At 40.8% G+C, this 21,855-nt stretch overlaps 1 protein-coding gene across 1 annotated transcript in view; it reads right to left on the bottom strand.

The window, feature by feature from the left end:
- The window catches only part of RIPOR3 (RIPOR family member 3), a 114,987-nt gene extending 93,435 nt beyond the window's left edge, over positions 1–21,552 (bottom strand). Inside the window, exons 1-2 of the mRNA XM_083357458.1 lie at positions 21,364–21,552; positions 19,575–19,598 (exon numbers count right to left, since the gene is read on the bottom strand). The gene's annotated coding sequence lies outside the window, so the exon portion shown is untranslated. The remainder of the gene's footprint in view (positions 1–19,574; positions 19,599–21,363) is intronic.
- Positions 21,553–21,855: the final 303 nt, after the last annotated feature.

Raw genomic sequence — 21,855 nt, 5'->3', positions numbered from 1 at the left:
TATATGCCGCCCTTCTCCCCAAGGACTCAGGGCGGCTCACAACAATAAAAAATTAAAAAACATAGAGTACAAAATTTAAAAAAGAATTAAACAATGGATATAATAAATAAATGACAGTGGTGAGATCTACCTCTTTTACACCCTAATTACTTTCTGTACCTCCTTAAGCTGGTAAGCATTCTCCTCCCTGCAGTGAGGGAAGGGGGACTTTAGCCCTCCCTCCAGAAAGAGCGGCGACTAAATACCCAGGGGCGTTTTAAACGAAAAAGTAACTGAATCCCAATTGGAACTTTATTTCTTAAAACATGTGGACTGAAAGATTTTTTATTTATTATTTTTCATTATTTACTCCTGTTAGAAATTCTGGTTTTCTTCTTATGAAAAAAAGAAAAGAAAAACTGAAAATATTAAGATAACTTTGGGACTCAAAGGGAAACTTTAAAAGGGGCCTGGCTGACTGTCCAGGGAAATAGATAAGATACATAACCTTGAGAACTTTGAAACAACAGCTGTGAATGGCTTTGTGTTCTCTACCTAGGGAAAAAATTCTCTCTTTTGAATTTCCTAAGCGTAAAGCCTTTAGTTTAAAATACCAATATGGAAGAAGACCAGGAACAAAATTTCCTTATAGATGAAGATCAACAAACTCTCTATATGTTGAAAACACTAATTCAAATTCTTACCACAACCAATGATATACTAAGAGGCTATGTGAAGGAACAAGAAGACAACCCAGATATGAAAGCCCAAACTTTGACTACAACTAAAGAACCATCTATAGAAAATACAACAGAAAAAATGAAACATTCAAATACTATGACAGAAGAATCTACTATTCAACAAATATTGATATTTGGAAATTCAGAAAAGACATTGACAACTTTGAAAAAGGAAAAGGTTTCTTATACAACTCAGAAGGAACTAGAGGATCTAGAAAAAGAACAGTTGGATGAGAAGATAAAGAATTCAGAACAACCACGTTAATATGGAAGAATAAAGAGATGATCCACTAGAGCTACAAGTCCTCTCAAAAAACTAGTGACCGGATGGTTTTGCCAATATCAATTAATATGCATGATATTACAAGGAGACTGGTTCAATGACCCAAAAACAAGGACATGGAAGATGATTTGGCAAAGGAAAAAAGCCAGAATAAGACTCAAGAAGAATGGAGTTTCGACCATCTTATTGAAATCTAAAACAGAACGTACTTAAATAGATGAGATGTGCATGTTGAACACAAGACATTGTTACGAACTGAGATAAAGAAAAAATTTTGGTCATTAAAATTTAGCAGTATAATTACTAATAGCTAATTTGAATATTGATTTGTGTATAAAGATCACGTAAGGGTGAACAATGTAGATAAGCTAAAAACTTATTGTTAAAAGTAATAAATAGGTCTATATGGAACGTTAAAAACAAAAATTATTAGTTTAAGCAAGAGACAGCAGATACAAAGAGGAAGAGAGAGGAAGTGTTAAATACTAAAAAAAAAAAGAAATTTTGATTATTACTTAAAAACAACCCTGAAAACTAGCAAAAAAGAAGGATATCCTATTGTATCCTTAATTTGTTGACATAGAGGGTGAGAAGTTAAATAGATGGGATGAGTATTTTGAATATTAGTCTTTGTGAGGAATGATGATAGATGAATTGGGAGTATATTAAAAAAATTGGGAATGATAAATATGAAACGTTAAATCTAATTGTTACTGGAAATTAAAACTGAAAAAATCTATTAGGTCATTGATTGTCTAAAAGATTGTATGTTAAAACAACCATTTCATTTCATTTATTTCATTTATTATATTTGTATACCGCCCTTCTCCCGAAGGACTCAGGGCGGTGAACAGGCACATAAAAAATACAGAATACAAAAATTAAAAAAGAATTAAATAAGAGCCCAAGCTAAAAACAGTAGAATAATATAAAAATCCCCAATAAAAACCCCAGCACATCCCCCATCAGGCCAGGCCGGCTTGCTCAAATAGGTAGGTCTTCAGACCGCGTCGGAAGGAGCGAAGGTCAGGTGCCATCCGGAGCTCAACCGGCAGCTGATTCCATAAAGCCGGGGCGCCCACAGAGAAGGCCCTCCCCCTGGGGGCCACCAGCCGACATTCTCTGACTGGTGGCACCCTGAGGAGGCCCTCTCTGTGGGAACGCACAGGGCGGAGGGAAGTTGACGCCGGCAGCAGGTGATCCCCGAGGTACTCCGGACCCATGCCATGTAGGGCCTTAAAAACCATTACCAAAACCTTGAACCTCACCTGGAAGACAACTGGTAGCCAATGCAGCTCGCGGAGCAAAGGTGTAACATGGGAATACCGGGAAACTCCCAAGACAACTCTCGCGGCTGCATTCTGTACCAGCTGGAGCCTCCGAGTGGTCTTCAAGGGAAGCCCCATGTAGAGAGCGTTGCAGTAGTCCAGACGAGAGGTCACGAGCGCGTGAGTGACCGTACACAGGGCATCCCAGTCTAGATAGGGCCACAACTGGCGCACCAGGCGAACCTGGGCGAAAGCCCCCCTAGTCACAGCCACTATATGATCTTCCAAAGTAAGCCACAAATCTAGGAGGACTCCCAAGTTGCGAGCCCTATCTACGGGGGGTAAAAACTCACCCCCCATGGAAAGAGGTGGAATATTCTGAATATCCCGGGATGCCAGTATGCACAGCCTCTCAGTCTTGTCGGGGTTGAGTTGAAGTCTGTTCCTCCCCGTCCAGACCCGAACCGCCTCCAGGCAATGGGACATCACGTCGAGGGCATCACTGGGGTGGTTTGGGGTCGAAATGAAAAGCTGGGTATCATCAGCATACTGATGAATGATCTCACCCAGTGGTTTCATGTAGATGTTGAACAGGAGAGGCGAGAGGACCGACCCCTGAGGAACTCCACAAACGAGAGACCTCAGGGTCGACCTCTGCCCCCCTGCCAACACTGACTGCGAATGTCCCAGGAGATAGAAGGAGAACCACTGAAGAACTGTGCCTCCCACTCCCAATCCCCTGAGACGCCGCAGCAGGATACCATGGTCGATGGTATCGAAAGCCGCCGAGAGGTCTAATAGGACTAGGACAGAGGAATATCCCCTGTCCCGGGCCCTCCAGAGATCATTCACCAGAGCGACCAATGCCGTCTCCGTGCTGTACCCGGGCCTGAAACCCGATTGGCATGGGTCTAGATAATCCGCTTCATCCAGGACCCGAGGGAGCTGATGCGCCACCACACTCTCAACAACCTTCACAAGAAAGCGAAGGTTGGAGACCGGACGAAAGTTATTCAACACAGCTGGGTCCAAGGCAGGCTTCTTGAGGAGAGGTCTCACCACCGCCTCCTTCAAGATGGCGGGGAAACTACCCTCACTCAAAGAGGCAGATATAACCGCCTGGAACCAGCCTCGTGTCCCCTCCCGAGCTGCATAAACCAGCCAGGAAGGGCACGGGTCCAATAAACATGTGTGGTGGAGCTCAATCTCCCCATAATCCTGTCCACTTCCTCAGGGGTCACAGAATCAAACTCCTCCCAGATAACATTGACAAGACCTCCCATGTCCTGATCGTCAGACTCCGCCCAGCTGGAGTCCAGAATATGTGTAAACTAAAAACTTTGGATATATGTAAGAAAGCTATTTTCTATGTGATTGATAAAATTGTTTTTTTAATTTACAAATAGACAGTATATATGAAAGAAAAAGAGAGGAAATTTTTATGGTAGCAATTTGAAATCTGTACTAATTATATCTGTATGTAATTGAATCACTAATACTCAGTCACCATGTTGCTTTTCAAATATGTGAATGTAATACTAGAAAATCAATAAAATTTGTATATTAAAAAAAAAGAAAACAGGACATGGAACACTTGGCAAACTAAAAATGGAACCCATATGAAGCTCCTGTTTATATTTTCCAAACCTGCTATCTTCCTGGGCTGTACATGACAGACCAGCACTTTGTGGTGCATCTGCTGTAACATATACCTGAATAAATGTAACAAATATGGCCTAGAAAGGATTTTCAGAATGTGGCATAGTTATATTTACTTCTTTTCCTAGGGGTAAAAATGTTCAAGAACAGAAATATATATATAAACTTGCTTGTTTATATATATAAACTTGCTTTCTTCTCAATATCCAATAACTTTTAGAATTTAATATTTTAAGATTTCACCATCTTGAGACTATTTCAAAAGAGTATTTTCTTGCTTTGTGTCCCTTTGCTCCTCAGGTTGTGGGGTGTGTATGTCCTACAAGAGGCACAATTTAAAAAAAATGTTTCAAAAATCATTCCAAGATTGAATAAAACTCTCGCAGGGACATCAATCATGTAGCCAATGCAGCATATTTTAATTGTTGCATGAGAAATTTAAAATGCTAACAGATGTAGAACAGTACAGTTCACCTAATCTCTTGCACATTACTTATTCACTTTCACACACACACATACGTAGAGAAAATTCTGAAGCACGAATGCAATTTTCCTAATTACCATTATTGCGGGAGAGCAGAGAATTGGAAAATGTGTTTTTCTATTTAGATTGTTTCTGTAGTAACACATCTGGCCATGTAATTCCCAGCCAGGATGCCAAACATTATAGAAAGGTGCAAATCATAATTGTTGTCCATGGAAAGAGAAAGTGAAGTACAGACAGGAGGTTCAGTCCAGATGTGTGTGATCAGGAAGACGTTTATCCACCATTACTATCTTCACAACAGCATGAAAGTTTCTTTGGAGTCTCTTGTATTTTAAAAAAGTAAGCTTTGGGAATGTTTAAATTTCAAAAATGTTTCAGATAGTTAGACTTACACTTTAAGGCTGTTGCTTGTACAAACATAGCAACTCATAAAACAATGACAGAAAAGCTTAGATTGTGAAATGAGCAAAAGCAGCCTGGACTTTTTCCTGATCACATGACACACTTAGCAAAAAAAAAAACCCCAAACCAAACTAAACCCACTCTTAAATTAGCAAACAATAACCCCTGTCTTTCTTAGAGGCCTACATAAATATTTATACTGCACCTATTGAATGAGATGGATAGTTTGCTTGGTTGATTTGCTAAATGCAAAATGTACTGGCTTGCCAATACATTTTCCTTGGCCTGTTCCCTCTTTCAAAGAGCCAGTTTTAAAATCCTTCTCTTTACATGAGACAAACAGTAGGTGAAAAATGGGCAGAGCCTCAGTCACACCATTATGGCAGCCATCTTTGTTTTTTGATCCCGGATGCACAGCCTTTTGTTGAGCAGTCACAACTGCTTACACTGTTGCATGCTGAACCAACGATAGTTTCCAGATGGTCTTCCAGGGCTGGCCCTTTGCAAAAGTCGCACTGTGAGCTAAGTTGTGAATCAATGATCATCTGAACAGCCTCCCAATAATGGAAGGGGCACAACTGGTGCCCCAGTGGAACTTGTGCAAAAGTCTTCCTAGCCACAGTTGCTACCAGTTCATCAAGCAGTAGCAGGAACTGTGAATCCAGGAGGACTACCAAGTTATGCACCAATCCCAAATGTCTCAATATCCCTGACCCACTCAAACAGCCTTGTCAGGGTTGAAAGGAAGTCCATTCCTTCTCATCTACACCCGGATAGCCTCCAAATATTTGATCAGTATGCTGACTGTTATGTATTGGGATTAAGGCAGACATGTCAAACACAAGGCCCGGGGGCCAGATCCGGCCCGCAAAGTGGTTTCATGTGGCCCCCGAAGCCATCCTGGAAACAGTGAGGGAATAGCCCCCGCTGCCTTGGCCCTGGCCCAGAGACCCTCCTTCTGCCAGAGACCCCCAGATCTGTCCCACTCCTGCCCAGGCCCCCATAGGCACCCTTGATGCCAATGATGTAGAGCTGGCCATGCCCACCCAGTAGGCCATACATACTCCAGCCATGCCCACCCAGTAGGCCACGCCCACCCTGACCACGCCCCCCCCGAGAGCAACCACAATGCTGATGTGGCCCTCAATGAAATTGAGTTTGACACCCCTGGCTTAAGGGAACACCATGAGTGCTGGCATAACAGATACCACCAGGTGGCGCTGAACCAAAACTGTTGTGGCCGGGATGTGTACCTGGCCAGGTATATAAACGGTGCAGGTAACCCCTATTCCCCCAGTACAGTCCCTTCACCTAATAAAGAGTGGCTATGCTGTACTCATCGCCTCGGCGTCCTTCCTGCTCTCTAGAACCCACTACGCAACACTGACAATACCACTTGCGCAACTCAGGGTAGAAAGGTATAATTGAATACCATTCACATATTGATGATCTCACCTAGCAGTTTCCTGCAGATGTTGAATGAAAAGGGTTGTATTGAACCTTGAGGCATTCACAAGTTAAAAAACAACAACAATCTCCTTGTAATCTCCCTCTCTCTATCGGCACAAAGCAATCTTATAATACATTAATGCCCTTCAGGGACAGCAACTTGCTCTGCAGTGATTCCTGACATGGGCTATTTCTAGTTTTACAAGAAACATAAAAGCACAGATTTCTTTCACTTTATGTATAAAACACTTCCAATTTGAATTATTTTGAATCAATCAGTTTCCCACTGGAATCCACTATGGTTCTTCAGATTCAATCCCTTATGAGTATGTGGTTCTTAGACTCTGCTTTGTTTCATACCATAGAGGCACTTATTTGTACAATAGGTTGCACCACTTTGGCTCAATCATTTCCAGGTAGACTTTGCTGGATACTGGGATGGACTCCTGGGACCTGCAATCCAAACTATTCAGGCACCTTGTCTGGAGGACATAGCTGGTCCTAAGTGATTATTTCAGGTGGATAAACTGAAATCCAGTTTCTTCAATCAAAATGAATTCTGTATATTTTGTCCTTGCTCCTCCAGGATCAAACAATAAGAACTCAACTGCATCTATCTATCTATCTATCTATCTATCTATCTATCTATCTATCTATCTATCTATCTATCTATCTAATATATCTAACTATGTGTCTTTTTCTTTATTTTGTTCTTTATCTATCCTTCTTTCTTCATCTATCTATCTATCTATCTATCTATCTATTTTTATTTATTTATTTTGTTCTTTCTTTATCTAACTATCTGTCTACAATATCTATCCCTATCTATCTATTTATCAATCATCAATCATCTATCTATCACTTTTATACAGCTGCCTTCTCTGGGTAACATATAGCAAAATGCATATAGATGAAAGGATTTGAAAGGACTTAAAGTGATAGAGAACAATCCTTGTGACACATTGTAGGTAGCGTGAGGGATGTTGCCCTTTTCCTCTCTCTCTTAAACATAATATTTAAAAAAGAAGAAGAAAAATTAGAGTACATCTATCCTCAGTTCTAAGGCCACTCGGCTTTTTTCTGTTGTTGTTATATTTCTACTATTGATTATGTTCAACAAGCCATCCAGGAGTCTTCTCCAGTATTAAAGTTCTAAAAGCATTCATTTCCTTCCTATCCTCCTTCTTCAATATTTCCATTAGAAAAGCAAAAATCTAAATTATCTCTGATATATAATCATGCCAAAGTCATGACTCAATGGATGACAAAAATAAATTTTTGCTACTACTTTTTCATTGTTGCATAGAAATTAGGTCTATAAAGCCTTTAAAGACACCCTGAGAATTTCCAGAATAAAAAAGTCAGCTTGTGGAAAGCTAACTGACAAGGGAAATGTATTTGAAGCGAACAGCACGTCAGAAAATGGATTTTCCTAGCTCTGGTACTAAAGTCTCCAAGTACAACCTCGTCTTCTTGAAAAGATCAACTAATTCCCATCTTGTGTGTTATCTCAGTAGCTGGATTTAGATATTCCAATGGGGCAAGGCAGTCAACATGTCCAATGGGGCAAGGCAGTCCAACATGTCCACTATCCCTATACAGAAGCATGGTGACTCATGTGGTTAGGATGCCAGCTTGACAAGCAGCAAGCTCATGTTTGAGACCCAAGTGCTGCTGTGGGACACGGTGAGTTCCTGGGCAACAGTGTGGCCTGGGCACACTGGCTGAATCTTTCAACCTGGAAGTGACTTGGTGCCTCCCACATAAGTGCGATGCAACCCACAGATTAAAAGAAAAGGCTTTGCCTCTCAAACTGGTCCTTATTTAAAGGTTCTTCCTTCGTGAAATATCATACACTTTTCATTCCAGACTTGGCCAAATAATTGCCTGACATTCTGCCAATCTACTTCCCCTCAAATTTTTGCTAAAGTCATGTCTGTAATACATTAAGCAGACACTGCAGACATGCATGATACTGTATGCAGATCTTTTTCCACCCTTCCCTATATGGAATTTACCAAGCAAACTCCTGAGTAATTATATTCAGATATGTTATTTTCTGGTCCTGACTCTTTGCTCAGTATAAGCCATTGGAGAACTGGCTAAACAAATGTCAAACATTCTGGAAGGTGATTGTGAGAAGCAGAGTTCAGTATACCCAAAGCTCATATCTCAAATTCTATTCCCAGCATATCCATCCATCAAAATCCTGTGTAAAAAGGAAAAGGAAATGCCAGTTACGTTCCCCAGGTGCATTAAAAATATCCTAATGATGCACAGCAAATTCCTGTTGCAACTGAAGGAAAATTTCTCCTATTGTGATACGTTACTGGATTCACATATTGAGCTGTTCACATACTGTATTACAACAAACCATGATCTGTTTAACTATATATTATTATCACAATGGCCACAAATATTTGTATTCACTACCTACATAGAAATAGACTTTTTCTATTGGTAAAACTGAGGAATGGAAGTTTTCCAAAATTGTTATGCAACTAACAAATGAAGCAATTCTCCTCTGTTTTTCTGCAACATTTATCAAACAGTAGCAGAACAATGATAAAACTGGGGGGGGGGGGAAGAAATCGAAAATACGGGGTATTATTTCTCATCTTAATTTGCTCCAGAAATGTTACCAATCCTTTCACGGAGACTTCCTAGACAGAACATTGCAGATATCCAAATATTTCTCACCAGAGAATAGAATGGATCCTGGAGGTCATCTAGTACAACCCAGTGCACAATGCAGGACTCCATTACTACAGAAACCCAAAGAGATGCTGGTATTTTACTGTTTGTGTTATTTCATTAAAAGGAATGAAAAAGGACTCCTTGGGCCATTGAAATATTATGTTGCCATCTGTTTTTTTTTTAAACTGGTCATGCAAACTACACTTTTAACTCTCCATGATTCCTGTTACTGAAATAGAAGCAAGTATCTACAGGGAGTCAAAAAAGTCAAAATGGTAGACACAACTGTGTAATTGAAGCCCAAACCATTTTTTCTCCACATGTAGGTCTAGATCAGGGGTGTCAAACTCAATTTCATTGAGGGCTGCATCAGCATTGCGGTTGCCCTCAGGGGGCCAGGTGGGTATGGCCAGGGTGGGGGTGGCCTAATGGGTGGGCGTGGCTAGAGTGCATATGGCCTACTGGGTGGGCGTGGCCAGCTCTACATCGTTCGCATCAAGGGTGCCTATGGGGGCCTGGGCAGGAGTGGGACAGATCTGAGGGTCTCTGGCAGAAGGAGGGTCTCTGGGCCAGGGCCAAGGCAGCGGGGGCCGTTCCCTCACTGTTTCCAGGATGGCTTCGTGGGCCACATGAAACCACTTCGCGGGCCAGATCCGGCCCCCGGGCCTTGTGTTTGACATGTCTGGTCTAGATAGAAGTGTTTTTCCCCATAATTAGGCTCTTCTCTGTGTGTGTATGCATTCCTAATACGTTGAACACTGTTTATAGGTATACATTTTTTACTTTCCATTGCAATACTAATTCAAGACTTGCAGTGTTAAAGTTTTAGTACATTTCCTTTGGCTCACTTGTTATTATGTTTTCATTATTTGCTCACACTGTTCCTTAGAAAACAAAAATTCTAAATGTTCCTTTGAACACTACACTTCCAGGTCCAGTTTATATATATAAAGATATGTTATAAGAAAGCAAAAAGGCAAGAGTTAACATCTTAACAGCACATGAATGACCTGCTTGAAATACCCTGAAGCTAAGTTCGCACATCTCACTAAGGCATTCAGTTAGGTTTTATTTTTCCCATGCTTATCAAAAATGCTATTTTAAGATAGAAAGGGGGAAAAACTCACCCCAATAAAATGCAGTGAGCTCTGATCCAAGACCTCATAAATATGTTAAAGTAAAGAGTTATATCATACTATAAAGTCACAGTAATGTAAACAGCTTGTAATTAATGCAGATAAATGTACACCATACTGCAAAAGTTTCTGTTTGAGATAAATATTACAATGGCAGAAATAGATCAGGATTTACTAATATGTTCCTGGATTACTGGGCAGGTCTCCTAATTACTTAACATAGCAACAAAAAATGTTTCTTTTTTATAATGTAAGCTCTTCTGTCATTCCAGAATAGATGTGTGCTCGTCTAGGAAAATCATTCCATCAGTATAGCTCACAATGGACTATAGGCAAAAAAACCCAAACATTCAGAGGTTCATAAAAAAAAACATGTTTGAAGAACATCTTTCTAAGGAATATTAGATCCCAGCATAATTTTTTTGACCTGCACAGATGTTATCCTAATTCTTTATATATGACATCCTGAACCATTCTTTTAAAATTTAAAAATATTAGGAATCATCTACATAGCAACACTTTTAGATTGGAAAGAGAGTGTGAATCTATCCATCAAATAGATAGATAGATAGACAGACAGACAGACAGATATCTTGTAATGACAATATTCTCATATGAGCTTAACTCAGACCACAGGGGTGATTTTGTTTCTTAAAAAACTAAAAACATTTTAAAATTATATATGGGATGATTTGATACAAGTAGTATTTTGTGCTTGAGAAGACTGCCAACTTCTCTATGTAATAGAGCTCAATATTCTAATAATTATGTTAAACAGGAAAATAAATCCTCTGTTTAATAGGTTTAAACAAGAAAATAAATAGCTCTAGAACTGAACACTTTCACCTGGAATATTTGTATCAAGGGTTCAAGAATGGTGAGAAGGCAGGATACAGGTCAGTTCCTGCTTTATGTCTAGCTGATGCAATGACCACCAAGGAAAAGCCATAGTGACAGCCTGGGGAAAGAGTTAGCTACAAAGAAGATTCCTGTCAGATTCATCTCCTGGTGGGGATATTTCCTATGCCAGCATCACTAAGGAAACCCATGTGTTTCTACAAGTGCAGTCTTAATAAAAAGCTTCTGTGTTGTTAATCCTATACTGATACTAAATGGGCACTATATTTGGTTTGACTTGACTTGACTTCCCCTTCCTTCCTTCCTTCCTTCCTTCCTTCCTTCCTTCTTTCCTTCCTAGTTCCATTTAGTTTATCTTCACCACTATAGCGTATGTAAGGTTTTCTTCGTTATGCAACCACAACTATATTGAGTCTGTGTATGTTGGTGATTTATTTATTTATTTATTTTACTTATTTAATTAGTTTTCTATACCGCCCTATTCCCGAAGGACTCAGGGCGGTTTACAGGGTAGCATATAAAAGACAATATAAAAAGATAATATAAAATTAAAATGAATTAAATTAATTAAAGCCCAACAATTAAAACAATATTAAAAAGCTAAAACCCCTTCAGTCCAGGTGATGATGATATATTTGACTATTTTTTTAAAAAATGACATATTTTTATAAGAATCTTGTATTGACATTAGACAACAAATACCAGAAGTGTAAGAAATAGTAGCAAGATGCTGAAAGACGATTGTGTACTTCATAACAGCAATATATACTGTTTGGGCCCTTGTGGTTTTCTATGCTTGGTTGTTTTTTTTGCAGACATCCCATTACCAGACTGGGTAACATCATCAGTGCACTAAGGAATGAACTTTGTGGGCTGAGAAAAAAAACAGCTGAAACAATTCAGTCTACAGTAGCTACAGTACATAGATATTCTCAGTAGGACTATGCCAGCCAAGCTCCTTGTCTAGATTCATGTGTTCTAGAGGATTCTGTTCTGTCATCAATGCAAGATTTAAAAAAAGGTCTAGTCAGTGGCTCTTTTTGTGAATGGTAAGGTTACATGCATGTAGGTTCATCTAGCTCTGATGAAAAGGTTCCAAATAATAAAGAGTGACTAAATCTAGGAAAAAAAGGGACGTGGTGGCTCAGTGGGTTAGGACGCTGAGCTTGTTGATCAGATGGTCAGCAGTTTGGCGGGTCAAATCCCGAGTGCCACATAACAGAGTGAGCGCCTGTTACTCATCCTAGCTTCTGCCACCCTAGCAGTTTGAAAGCATGTAAAAATGCAAGTAGAAAAATAGGGAAGGTAATAGCGTTTCGTGCGTCTTTGGCATCTAGTCATGCCGGCCACATGACCACAGAGACGTCCTCAGACAAGTGCTGGCTCTTAGGCTTTGAAACGGAGATGAGCACCGGCCCCTAGAGTTGGAAACGACTAGCAGGCATGTGCGGGGGAACCTTTACCTTTACCTTAAATCTAGGAACTCTTTAAATTTTGGCAATTTAAAGAGTTCCTAGATTTAGTCATTCTTTATTATTTATTATTTCCTCCACAACTACATGAGATCACCTGCCATTCCTTCAGATTCTGTGTCAAGAATAAGAAACTTTCTAGTAACGAGTCAGTGATGGCAGGCATTAACAGTTTCTCTTTACTTGAATTCAGTCTCCTTTCTGGATTCATGCTGTCGTCCAAACATCACCACAGCTCACCAGTAGACATCCTTTAATTAATCATTGGGATGTATGCAACTGTCTATATATTAATGTGGTCTCCAGTCTAGTAATATGAAAGAATGAAAACAGAGAGCCCAAGGTATTTGAACAAGCACCAAGGTCCACAGCAGAACATCCAACACCATGTTACTCTGGGAAGAGCCCCAGTGAAATTTTGATCCATGCTATTCAAAATGATGCAGGAGGTTCTCTTTTTCCACCATACCAAGGGATGGCTGACCACACTACTCTCCCCACGCTGTTCTCCACTTTGGAACAGCAAACTTACTAGAATGTGTACTGCTATATTTTGCCTCTATGGTTTCCTCTCTGTGACAAATAGGAGATGGACCGAGAGAGAAAATTATAGAGCCACAGAATTCTAGGCTGTCATTCTACCTGCAGTTCTTGAGGCTAATTTATTGTTTTCTCTCTTTACAGCTATGTCACTAAAACAGAAACAGATGGCACAGAATCACAGAATTAGAAAGGGCTGTTCATGCCCCCAAGTCCAATGCTCTGATCAGAGAAGAAATGCAAATTAAAGATGCAGTGGGGTAATTTAACCTTTGGACCACTATCTCACTGGATAATTGGTTTCATCGTTAAACTGTTCTTACTATTAGGAAGTTTTTTTTCTAACATAAAATTGGAAACTGAATCCATTATTTGATACTCTGTTTTCTGTAATGATGGAGAACATACTGTAGCTTGACCTTCTGCATCTACAAGGTGTCCTTTCTGATAGCTAAACAAGTTCTCAGTCATCCTTTCCCAAGGCTAAACATCTCTAGCAGCTTCCATCATTCTTGATAGATTGTTCTTGATCTTCTGCCACCGATCTTCCTCATTAATCTTCCCTTGGCCTGTTCCAAATTCTCTGAACTCTGGTGCCGAAAATGGGAAATAGCAAAGATGTGATCCGAAGTAGAGGTAAAGTATGAGGCAGTCTAATTGTTACACTAAGGTTCTCCAACCTTTCTAGAGCAGTGTACATTTCTGGACTTTTGAGTTATAAGTACTCTCACAAAATGGTTGCCAGGCCAGATATAGCCAATCACAAAACAGTCAGGTACAAGAAGGCAACCAAACACCAGCCTTCAGTCACTCACCCTTTCATTTTCAAATAATGCCTTTTGGATTTTAGGTAACAGCTAACTATATTGATGGAAAAATTGCTAAGCAAATGCAGCAATACGACAATGCAAACCCTGCCTTTATCTACCTGCATGTCAACCTTCGATGCATGCACAAGAGTACCCTTGTTTGCATCATAACATAATGGTGCATGTTATCTCACTGCTTCATCCCCAACAGCACAAGAAAACACACAGCCATAACTGCTGTGCTGCAATTCCAATAAAGTCCTATACTGTGGAAGGAGACAGTCTAAACCTACTTCCAAGTCCTTTTCCTTCGTGCCAGATTTCTTTGCCACATCCTTTGGACACCCATCTCCATGTGTCCTTGTTTTCATAGGCATGAGATTTACTATGCCACTGTTTCTCGCTGTCAGTGTAAGAACTAACTCTCACAGATGCTTTGCAACATGTTAGCTTCGCATTTGTGCTTCTAAGAATTACGGTAAGCATAAATAAAATTAAGCAGGGCAGGGAACTGGCAGGGGACAAGGGACAGGTTAGCAGGTGCCATGTTGGAGACCCCAGAGGCTAGACTCTTTTTAGTTTGCAGCTGGAAGAAAATTAGACTAAAGGACTGAAGCTTGGTACAGTCATCATCTGAAGAAATCCAAGCTAAATGTAAGACCAGGCAAGAAACTGAAAAATGAGTTGTGTCAAAAAAAATAACAACAGAGACTCATATGACACCCTAAAGACTAATACATTTAAGATGGATAAGTATTTGGTGATTATTATCCATTTATCAGAATAAACTGTTCTTGCCATGCAGAGAAAAAAGGAACGCTATAATTAATACTAAATAAAGGATGCACTCCTTAAATAAGAAACAAGGCTAAATACTGGATCTCCCAAGCAATGGGAGTGAAGTGTTGCTATTATAACATATATACCAACCAGACACTATTGCTATGCTGAGAAAATTTCTTTCTTTTCCCCTTCTCTACAACTTCCATGTTTAGCAGAGGTGGTGGGTTCAGAGCTAAATCTCTTCTGCCCCCACCCCAGGATAAACATCTGCCTTTGCAAGTTGTCTTTCTCCCCTGAAAACTCACCTCTCCCCTTTTAGGAGTCATTTCACCCTCAGTAAAATCATTCTGAAACATACTGCTGTGGAGATATCTTCACATTTACTTATGCTATTCTCTGTGCTTGATTTTCATTTTCTTGCATACAATGTTCAGGTACCCTCTGTGTGACCTACGGGGCTGCCTATTGCCTCTCCAAATATTTCCACCAACCACACTGCCATTACTGCAATTGTTCAGGTGGGAAGAGTGTGAAAAGATATAGAAAGATGTATATTTCAACGTTGTTCATTCTGTTGTTCTCCAAGTGACTGAATTCACACAATACAATATTGTGTGACTTCAACTATCCAGATATCAACCGGGAGACAAACTGCAGTGAGTGGGAGATCAAACAGATTCTTAATCAACCTAGCCAACACCTTTATCATCCAAAAGGTGGCAGAGGGAACTAGAGGTAAAGCTATACAGGACCTAATCCTTACTAATCAAGAAGAAGTGATAGAGGGAGTTGAAGTCGCCAAAACCTTGGGTGAAAGTGGCGTCATGCTGAAATTCAATATAATGCAAACACAAATAATAAATTCAGAGTCTGAAACTTCAAAAAAAGCTGATTTTAACAAGCTCAGAGAGAACCTAGGAAAGATTCCATGGACTAAAATCCTAAAGGGGAAAACAACGCAAGAAGTGTGGGAAGCTCTGAAAAATCTATCATAAAAGCTCAGTCCAGCACAATACCACTGAAAAAGAAAAAACAAGAAATTGAAGAAGAAACCAGCATAGCTGCACAAAGCTCTCTCTGACAAACTGAAAGACAAAAAGGACAAGTACAAAAAATGGAAAGAGGGACACATAACTAAGGCTGATTATCAGCAGACAGCCAGAACATGCAAAGATGGAGTCAGGAAAGCAAAGGCTCAGAATGAACTAAGACTTGCAACAGAAATCAAGGACAATAAAAAAAAGTTTCTTTCAACATATTAATAACAAGAAAAAAGTCAAGGAAACTGTAGGTCCACTAAAGAGAGAAGATGGCAAGAAAGTAACAGGCAGTAGGGAGAAAGCAGAGCTACTTAACTCATTCTTTGCATCAGTCTTCACACACAAAAAAAAATTATAGCCCAACATACCAAAAAAATTACTGCAAAAGACAAACTAGAAACAAAAATTAAAATAAGCAAGAAAATGGTAAGAGAACACCTATCCGACCTTGATGAATATAAATCACCAGGTCTCGACAGATTACATCCCAGAGTTTTGAAGCAGCTGGGAGATGTTATCTCAGAACCATTGCACCATATCTTTCAAAAATCCTGGAGCACCAGGGAAGTACCTTAGGATTGGAAAAGGGCTAATGTGGTTCCCATCTTCAAGAAAGTGGGGGGGGGGAGAAACAGACCCAGGAAATTACAGACCAATCAGTCTAACATCAATACCTGGGAAGATCCTGTAAAAATAATAAAAAAAACAGATCTATGAACAACTAGAAGCAAAGTTATAACCAGTACCAGCACGAGTTTGTCAAAACAGATCATGCCAAACCAATCTCATTTCATTCCTTGATAAAGTGACTAAATTAGTAGACCAGCGAAATGCTGTGGACATGATACACTTAGATTTCAGTAAGGCATTTGATGAAGTAGACCACTACCTACTCCTTGGTAAGCTAGAAAAAGGTGGATACAACACCATCAGATGGATCTGTAGCTGGCTGACAAACCGTACTCAGTGAGTAGTGCTCAATGGTATTACATCCACATAGAGAGAAGTAAACAGTGAGGTACCACAAGGCTCCGTCCTAGGCCCAGTACTCTTCAATATCTGCATAAATGACTTAGATTAAGGAATTGAAGGAGAACTCATCAAATTTGCAGATGACACTAAACTGGCAGGAATAGCCAACAGCCCAGAAGACAAGCTCAGGATCCAAAAAGATCTTGACAAACTTGAACAATGGGCCCTATCCACCAAAATGAGTTTTAATGTGGAGAAAAGCAAAGTTTTACATTTAGGCAAGAAAAATCAAAGGTTTAAGTACAGATTAGGCGAGACGTGGCTGAAATACAGCAACTGTAAGAGGGACCTTGGAGTCCTAGTAGACGATCACTTGACTATGAGCCAGCAGTGTGCAGCAGCAGCCAAAAAAGCTAATACAATCCTGGGTTGTATAAACAGAGGCATAGAATCAAGATCACGTGAAGTATTAGTACCGCTTTATAAAACCCTAATAAGACCACACTTGCAGCCAATTTTGGTCACCATATCACAAAAAAGATGTTGAGACCTTGGAAATAGTGCAAAGAAGAGCAACTAACATGACCAAAGGCCTGGAGACTAAAACATATGAAGAACAGCTGTAGAACTTGGGTTTGGCTAATCTAAAGAAAAGAAAAAACAGGGGCACCATGATAGCAATATTTCAGTATTTGAGGGGCTACCATAAAGAAGATGGGGTCAAACTATTCTCCAAAGCAGCAGAGGGCAGGACATGAAACAATGGTTGGAAACTGACCAAAGAGAAAAGCAACCTGGAATTAAGGAGAAACTTCCCAACAGTGAGGACAGTTCACCAGTGGAACAACTTGCCTTCAGAAATCATGGGCGCTCCATCATTGGAGGTTTTAAAGAAGAGACTAGACAGTCACTTAGAAGACTTCCAAGGTCCCTTCCAGATTCTATTCTATTCTATTCTATTCTATTCTATTCTATTCTATTCTATTCTATTCTATTCTATTCTATTCTATTCTATTCTATTCTATTCTATTCACCTCTAACCCCAAGAGAACAAAACATAGTAAGATGCTATGCCCACATGAAAAAAAAAGTCATACTAACACTTAAAGTCATAGCTTGGTCATTCATTAAAGTCATTCAACAGCTAAGACAATGATCGAGTTTCCATACTGAAAAATAGATTTCCCAGTCTTTCAGCTATAATGCTTTGTGCAAACCCAGCCATTGTGTTCAATTTCAATTGTTATAATCCCCCAGCCAGCTATTGGTTGGGAAATTTTGGCAATTAGTCTTACACATCTGGATAGCACTAAGTTGAGGAAACCATCTGTTTGTGTGTCTCTGTGTGCGTGCATGCACTTGCATAAGTATGTTTCTGTGTGTGCGTATTTCAGTCTATAATTTCTTTATTAATGTGTCATGCATTTTGTTTCAACACATACATTTCATTACATTAAACAGATCTATATTCTAGGATGAAACTAAGTTAGATTTTTTATGGGAGTTGAGAGCCAGAGTTTCTCAGGGCAGAGATGTCAGTTATATCAACAATCAACAGGCATACAAGGCAAAGAAGGACAGCGGGAAAGGTCCATTAAAATAAGCGAAAGGTGGGGAGGGGAGAAAGTATTGGAATTAAGCTAGTATAAAGGCAGAATTACAATTTCACGTTGACAGAAATGAATCAGCTGTTTTTGTAACTTCTTCCTGATCCACAATGAATACTTCTATCTAGCCAAGCATGTTGTATGTCAAAGGCCTTAAGCTGAATTCAGACCTAAAGACTAGTCAAACCATCCTGAGTTGAGCTGGCTATTTGAAAAAGTTTGCCAAGTTTGCCAGCAAGCCTGACAATTTCCATGTGGTATATCAGCTAAAAATAACAGAATGGTATATCCCTGATCTACCTTTGTGGGCTGGTTCCTTGATTGACATATCTGCACATTTCCCTAGTTGCATTAGCTAAGCCTATTCAGTATCATCAAGCCATAACAATACCCTCCCCCAAACCCAGAGCACAACTGCTGTGTTTACATACAAAGATGATTGTTGGGAGGAATCAAAACTGACAAGATGGCAGATGTAATGCTGCAGTCCAAGCCATGCCCACAAAAGGGTTGGGCTTTGATAGCAATGACATATCTGCCATCTTGCCTGTTATGATTCACCCTGCAAATCCTGATGTTTATATGAAATGTTTTACTCAACCAAATCAATAGCCTATTTTACACAATATATTAAGACAATACCAAACCACCATCCTTTCAACTCCAATCTAGTCTGGGTTTGAAGAAACCAAATCCAGGTGAGTCCGATATTGTTTTGGTTTAGCAAGTTATGTTAAGCTAAGCAAGTGTAGCTTAGAAGGGGTACCAGAACTTGGGGGTGGAGTTAAAAGAGGGATCAGTCTAGAATCCCTACGCAGCCATAAGCAAATTAACTCCAACTTCTCCTCGAATTCTGTTGACCCTTATCTAACCTTCAGGCAAGATGGACAGCCTATAAATTTTATAAATAAATAAATAAATAAATGTTTTTTTTCATGTTTGGCCATGTTCTTTCGTTCCTGACATGTAATATTTTCAACAAATCATAGTTAACACAACTGTGATTAAACATGATGTTGGAACCGCCATTATATATCCTTATTCTGTATTGCTGCTGCAATCCTTTACCCATTTACCTAACAACAAATACTCATGAACTCAGTGGAAAATACTTTGGGCGTAGAAATGCACTGGTTTGCCACTGGATGCCATCTGTAATTAGCTTTGGTTTTTCATCTTTTAAAGGAGTGAATAATAAAGATTCCTGACATGAAGCAAAATAAATATGTATTTTAAGCATACTCCTAATAATGACTTGTCTGTAATTTCCATAACATTTCTCTGCACTCCCTCAGGTCAATAGACCTTCAGGCTCAGTATGAAGTGGGAAGACATAAAGTCTCAGGTATATTTACTTGGAAATGAGTTTATGGAAGAATTTAGCTCAGCTTACTTGTTGGAGGTTTGTGTCTGAAGCCTGAGTAGCAAAAGCAGTGAAAGAGTTTTTGTTGGTCCAAGTGTAAATTTTCAAGTGACCCGGAATGTAAGAATATAAGAAGAATATAAAAAATATAAGAAAGTCCAACATTTGACATTGTTTAGTTTCCAACCAAGTGCAGCCCAGAAAAAGATGGGCTGTAGCCCTTTTCCATCTTTGCTCCCTTCCTACTAGCTGATATTAGGTACAATGCCCATCATTCTGTAGGTATTAAACAATCGTCAAGTCTCCCAGCCATTCCTAGCCTGTTTTGCACGCATGTTTTCTGTTGTCTTTTAGAACTATCTAAATTAATATCTACCTCCACATCTGATAGAAAATTTCGCAGTTAAATTTAGGTTGTGCAAAGAATTCCTTCTTTTTTTGCTTTCAGTCCTGAGTTTCTAGTCAGGCCCCAAGTTCTCACACTGTGAGGAAGAAGAACTTGGCTCTAGAAACATTTTCCATATCACCTAAGCACCCTTTTATAAGCTGCTAAATAGCTTTCCTTCCTTGTTTTCCATCTAAGCTATTCTAAAAAGCCGGTCCTTTTAATCTTTTCGAAGGGGAGCCACTCTAATCATCCAGCATCCTTCTAATTGGCTCTGTTGGCATCCTTCCCCATCTATAGCATCATGTCTGACATGTGGTGACCAGAACTGTATACAGTTTCCAAAGCATAGCCTCGCTATAAATTGCTACAACGGCATTTCCATGTTGGCAGTTGTTGTTGTTTTTTTTTCCAATGAAACGGCGGAGTTTACGACCACCACCTCAGTCTCTCATTGGATTTTCATTCAGCAAGGATGTCTAATTTATGGCGTTGTTGTTGTTTTTTCTGGTTAGTCCCTATGGCTAGCTCAGATGATCCCAATGAGGTGCTGAAATTTGGAGCCATTTCCTCCCCCCAGGAGAAAGCAGTCTAAAAGCAGAGTTAAGAGCTGTCTCCCAAAGCTAAGTCGGACTCCTTCCCACTCTCTCTCCTCCAAACACGTCCCTTCCTCTAAAACAGCGTTTCCCAACTTTAGGAACTTGAAGATGCGTGGACTTCAACTCCCAGAATTCCCCAGCCAGCAATGAGGTGCTGAAATTTGGAGCCATTTCCTCCCCCCCAGGAGAAAGCAGTCTAAAAGCAGAGTTAAGAGCTGTCTCCCAAAGCTAAGTCGGACTCCTTCCCACTCTCTCTCCTCCAAACACGTCCCTTCCTCTAAAACAGCGTTTCCCAACTTTAGGAACTTGAAGATGCGTGGACTTCAACTCCCAGAATTCCCCAGCCAGCAATGAGGTGCTGAAATTTGGAGCCATTTCCTCCCCCCCAGGAGAAAGCAGTCTAAAAGCAGAGTTAAGAGCTGTCTCCCAAAGCTAAGTCGGACTCCTTCCCACTCTCTCTCCTCCAAACACGTCCCTTCCTCTAAAACAGCGTTTCCCAACCTTAGGAACTTGAAGATGCGTGGACTTCAACTCCCAGAATTCCCCAGCCAGCATAGCTGGCTGGGGAATTCTGGGAGTTGAAGTCCACGCATCTTCAAGTTCCTAAGGTTGGGAAACGCTGCTCTAAAAGTCTGCGATCCCTACGCCAGTTTCGCTTGACCTTGGATCAATTCAACCCCCTACCACCCCCCCACCTACTCTTTTCAACTTCCAGGTAAGACGCCGGCTCCCCGGCAGACTTGAACTCAGCCCTCCCCTCCTCCCCAGATGCCCCGTTTCACCTTGCCCCGTCGGCTCCCCTTTAACCCCCCCCCCCGCAGCCCCACCTCCTTACCTTTGCTACATCTCCAGAAGCGGCGTCCGGGGAAACCGGCAGCTTTCCCGTCCTCCTGGACAGCGACGCCACCGAGCGCCCCAGCGGCTTCCAGCAAGGCTGGAGGGGAGCCCGGGTCTCCACGCCCTCTTGGGTTGTCTCCGTCCCTCCTTCCCGGCTGGGTTTGGAGAGGTGCCCGCCACTCGCTCGCTCGCTTCCCCCCCGCAGCTCCTCCTGGCTGTGCTCTGCTGCCTGCGACGTCCCGATAGCGGCCAGCTTTATCGAGCCCTCGCAGCTTCTCACCCCGAACCGGGGCGCCTCTTCCTGGAAGACGCGTTGCAGCAGAGGCCGGAGACGAGACTCCTCTGCCCGCCGCTGCCTCTGCCCCGCTCCGCTTGCTCCTTCTCCTCCTCGACCCCCTCCTATTCTCGCGTGGAGGGCGGGGGGGGGGCTGGGAAAACACGGGAGCTTCCCTCACGTCAAGACCCGTTCCTAGAGAGGTTAATAGGGATA

This window comes from Vipera ursinii, assembly GCF_947247035.1.
Source record: "Vipera ursinii genome assembly, chromosome: 3".
NCBI lineage: Eukaryota > Metazoa > Chordata > Lepidosauria > Squamata > Viperidae > Vipera > Vipera ursinii.
Note: the sequence above shows the minus strand (reverse complement) of the source record. Positions and strands in the feature narration are given on the sequence as shown.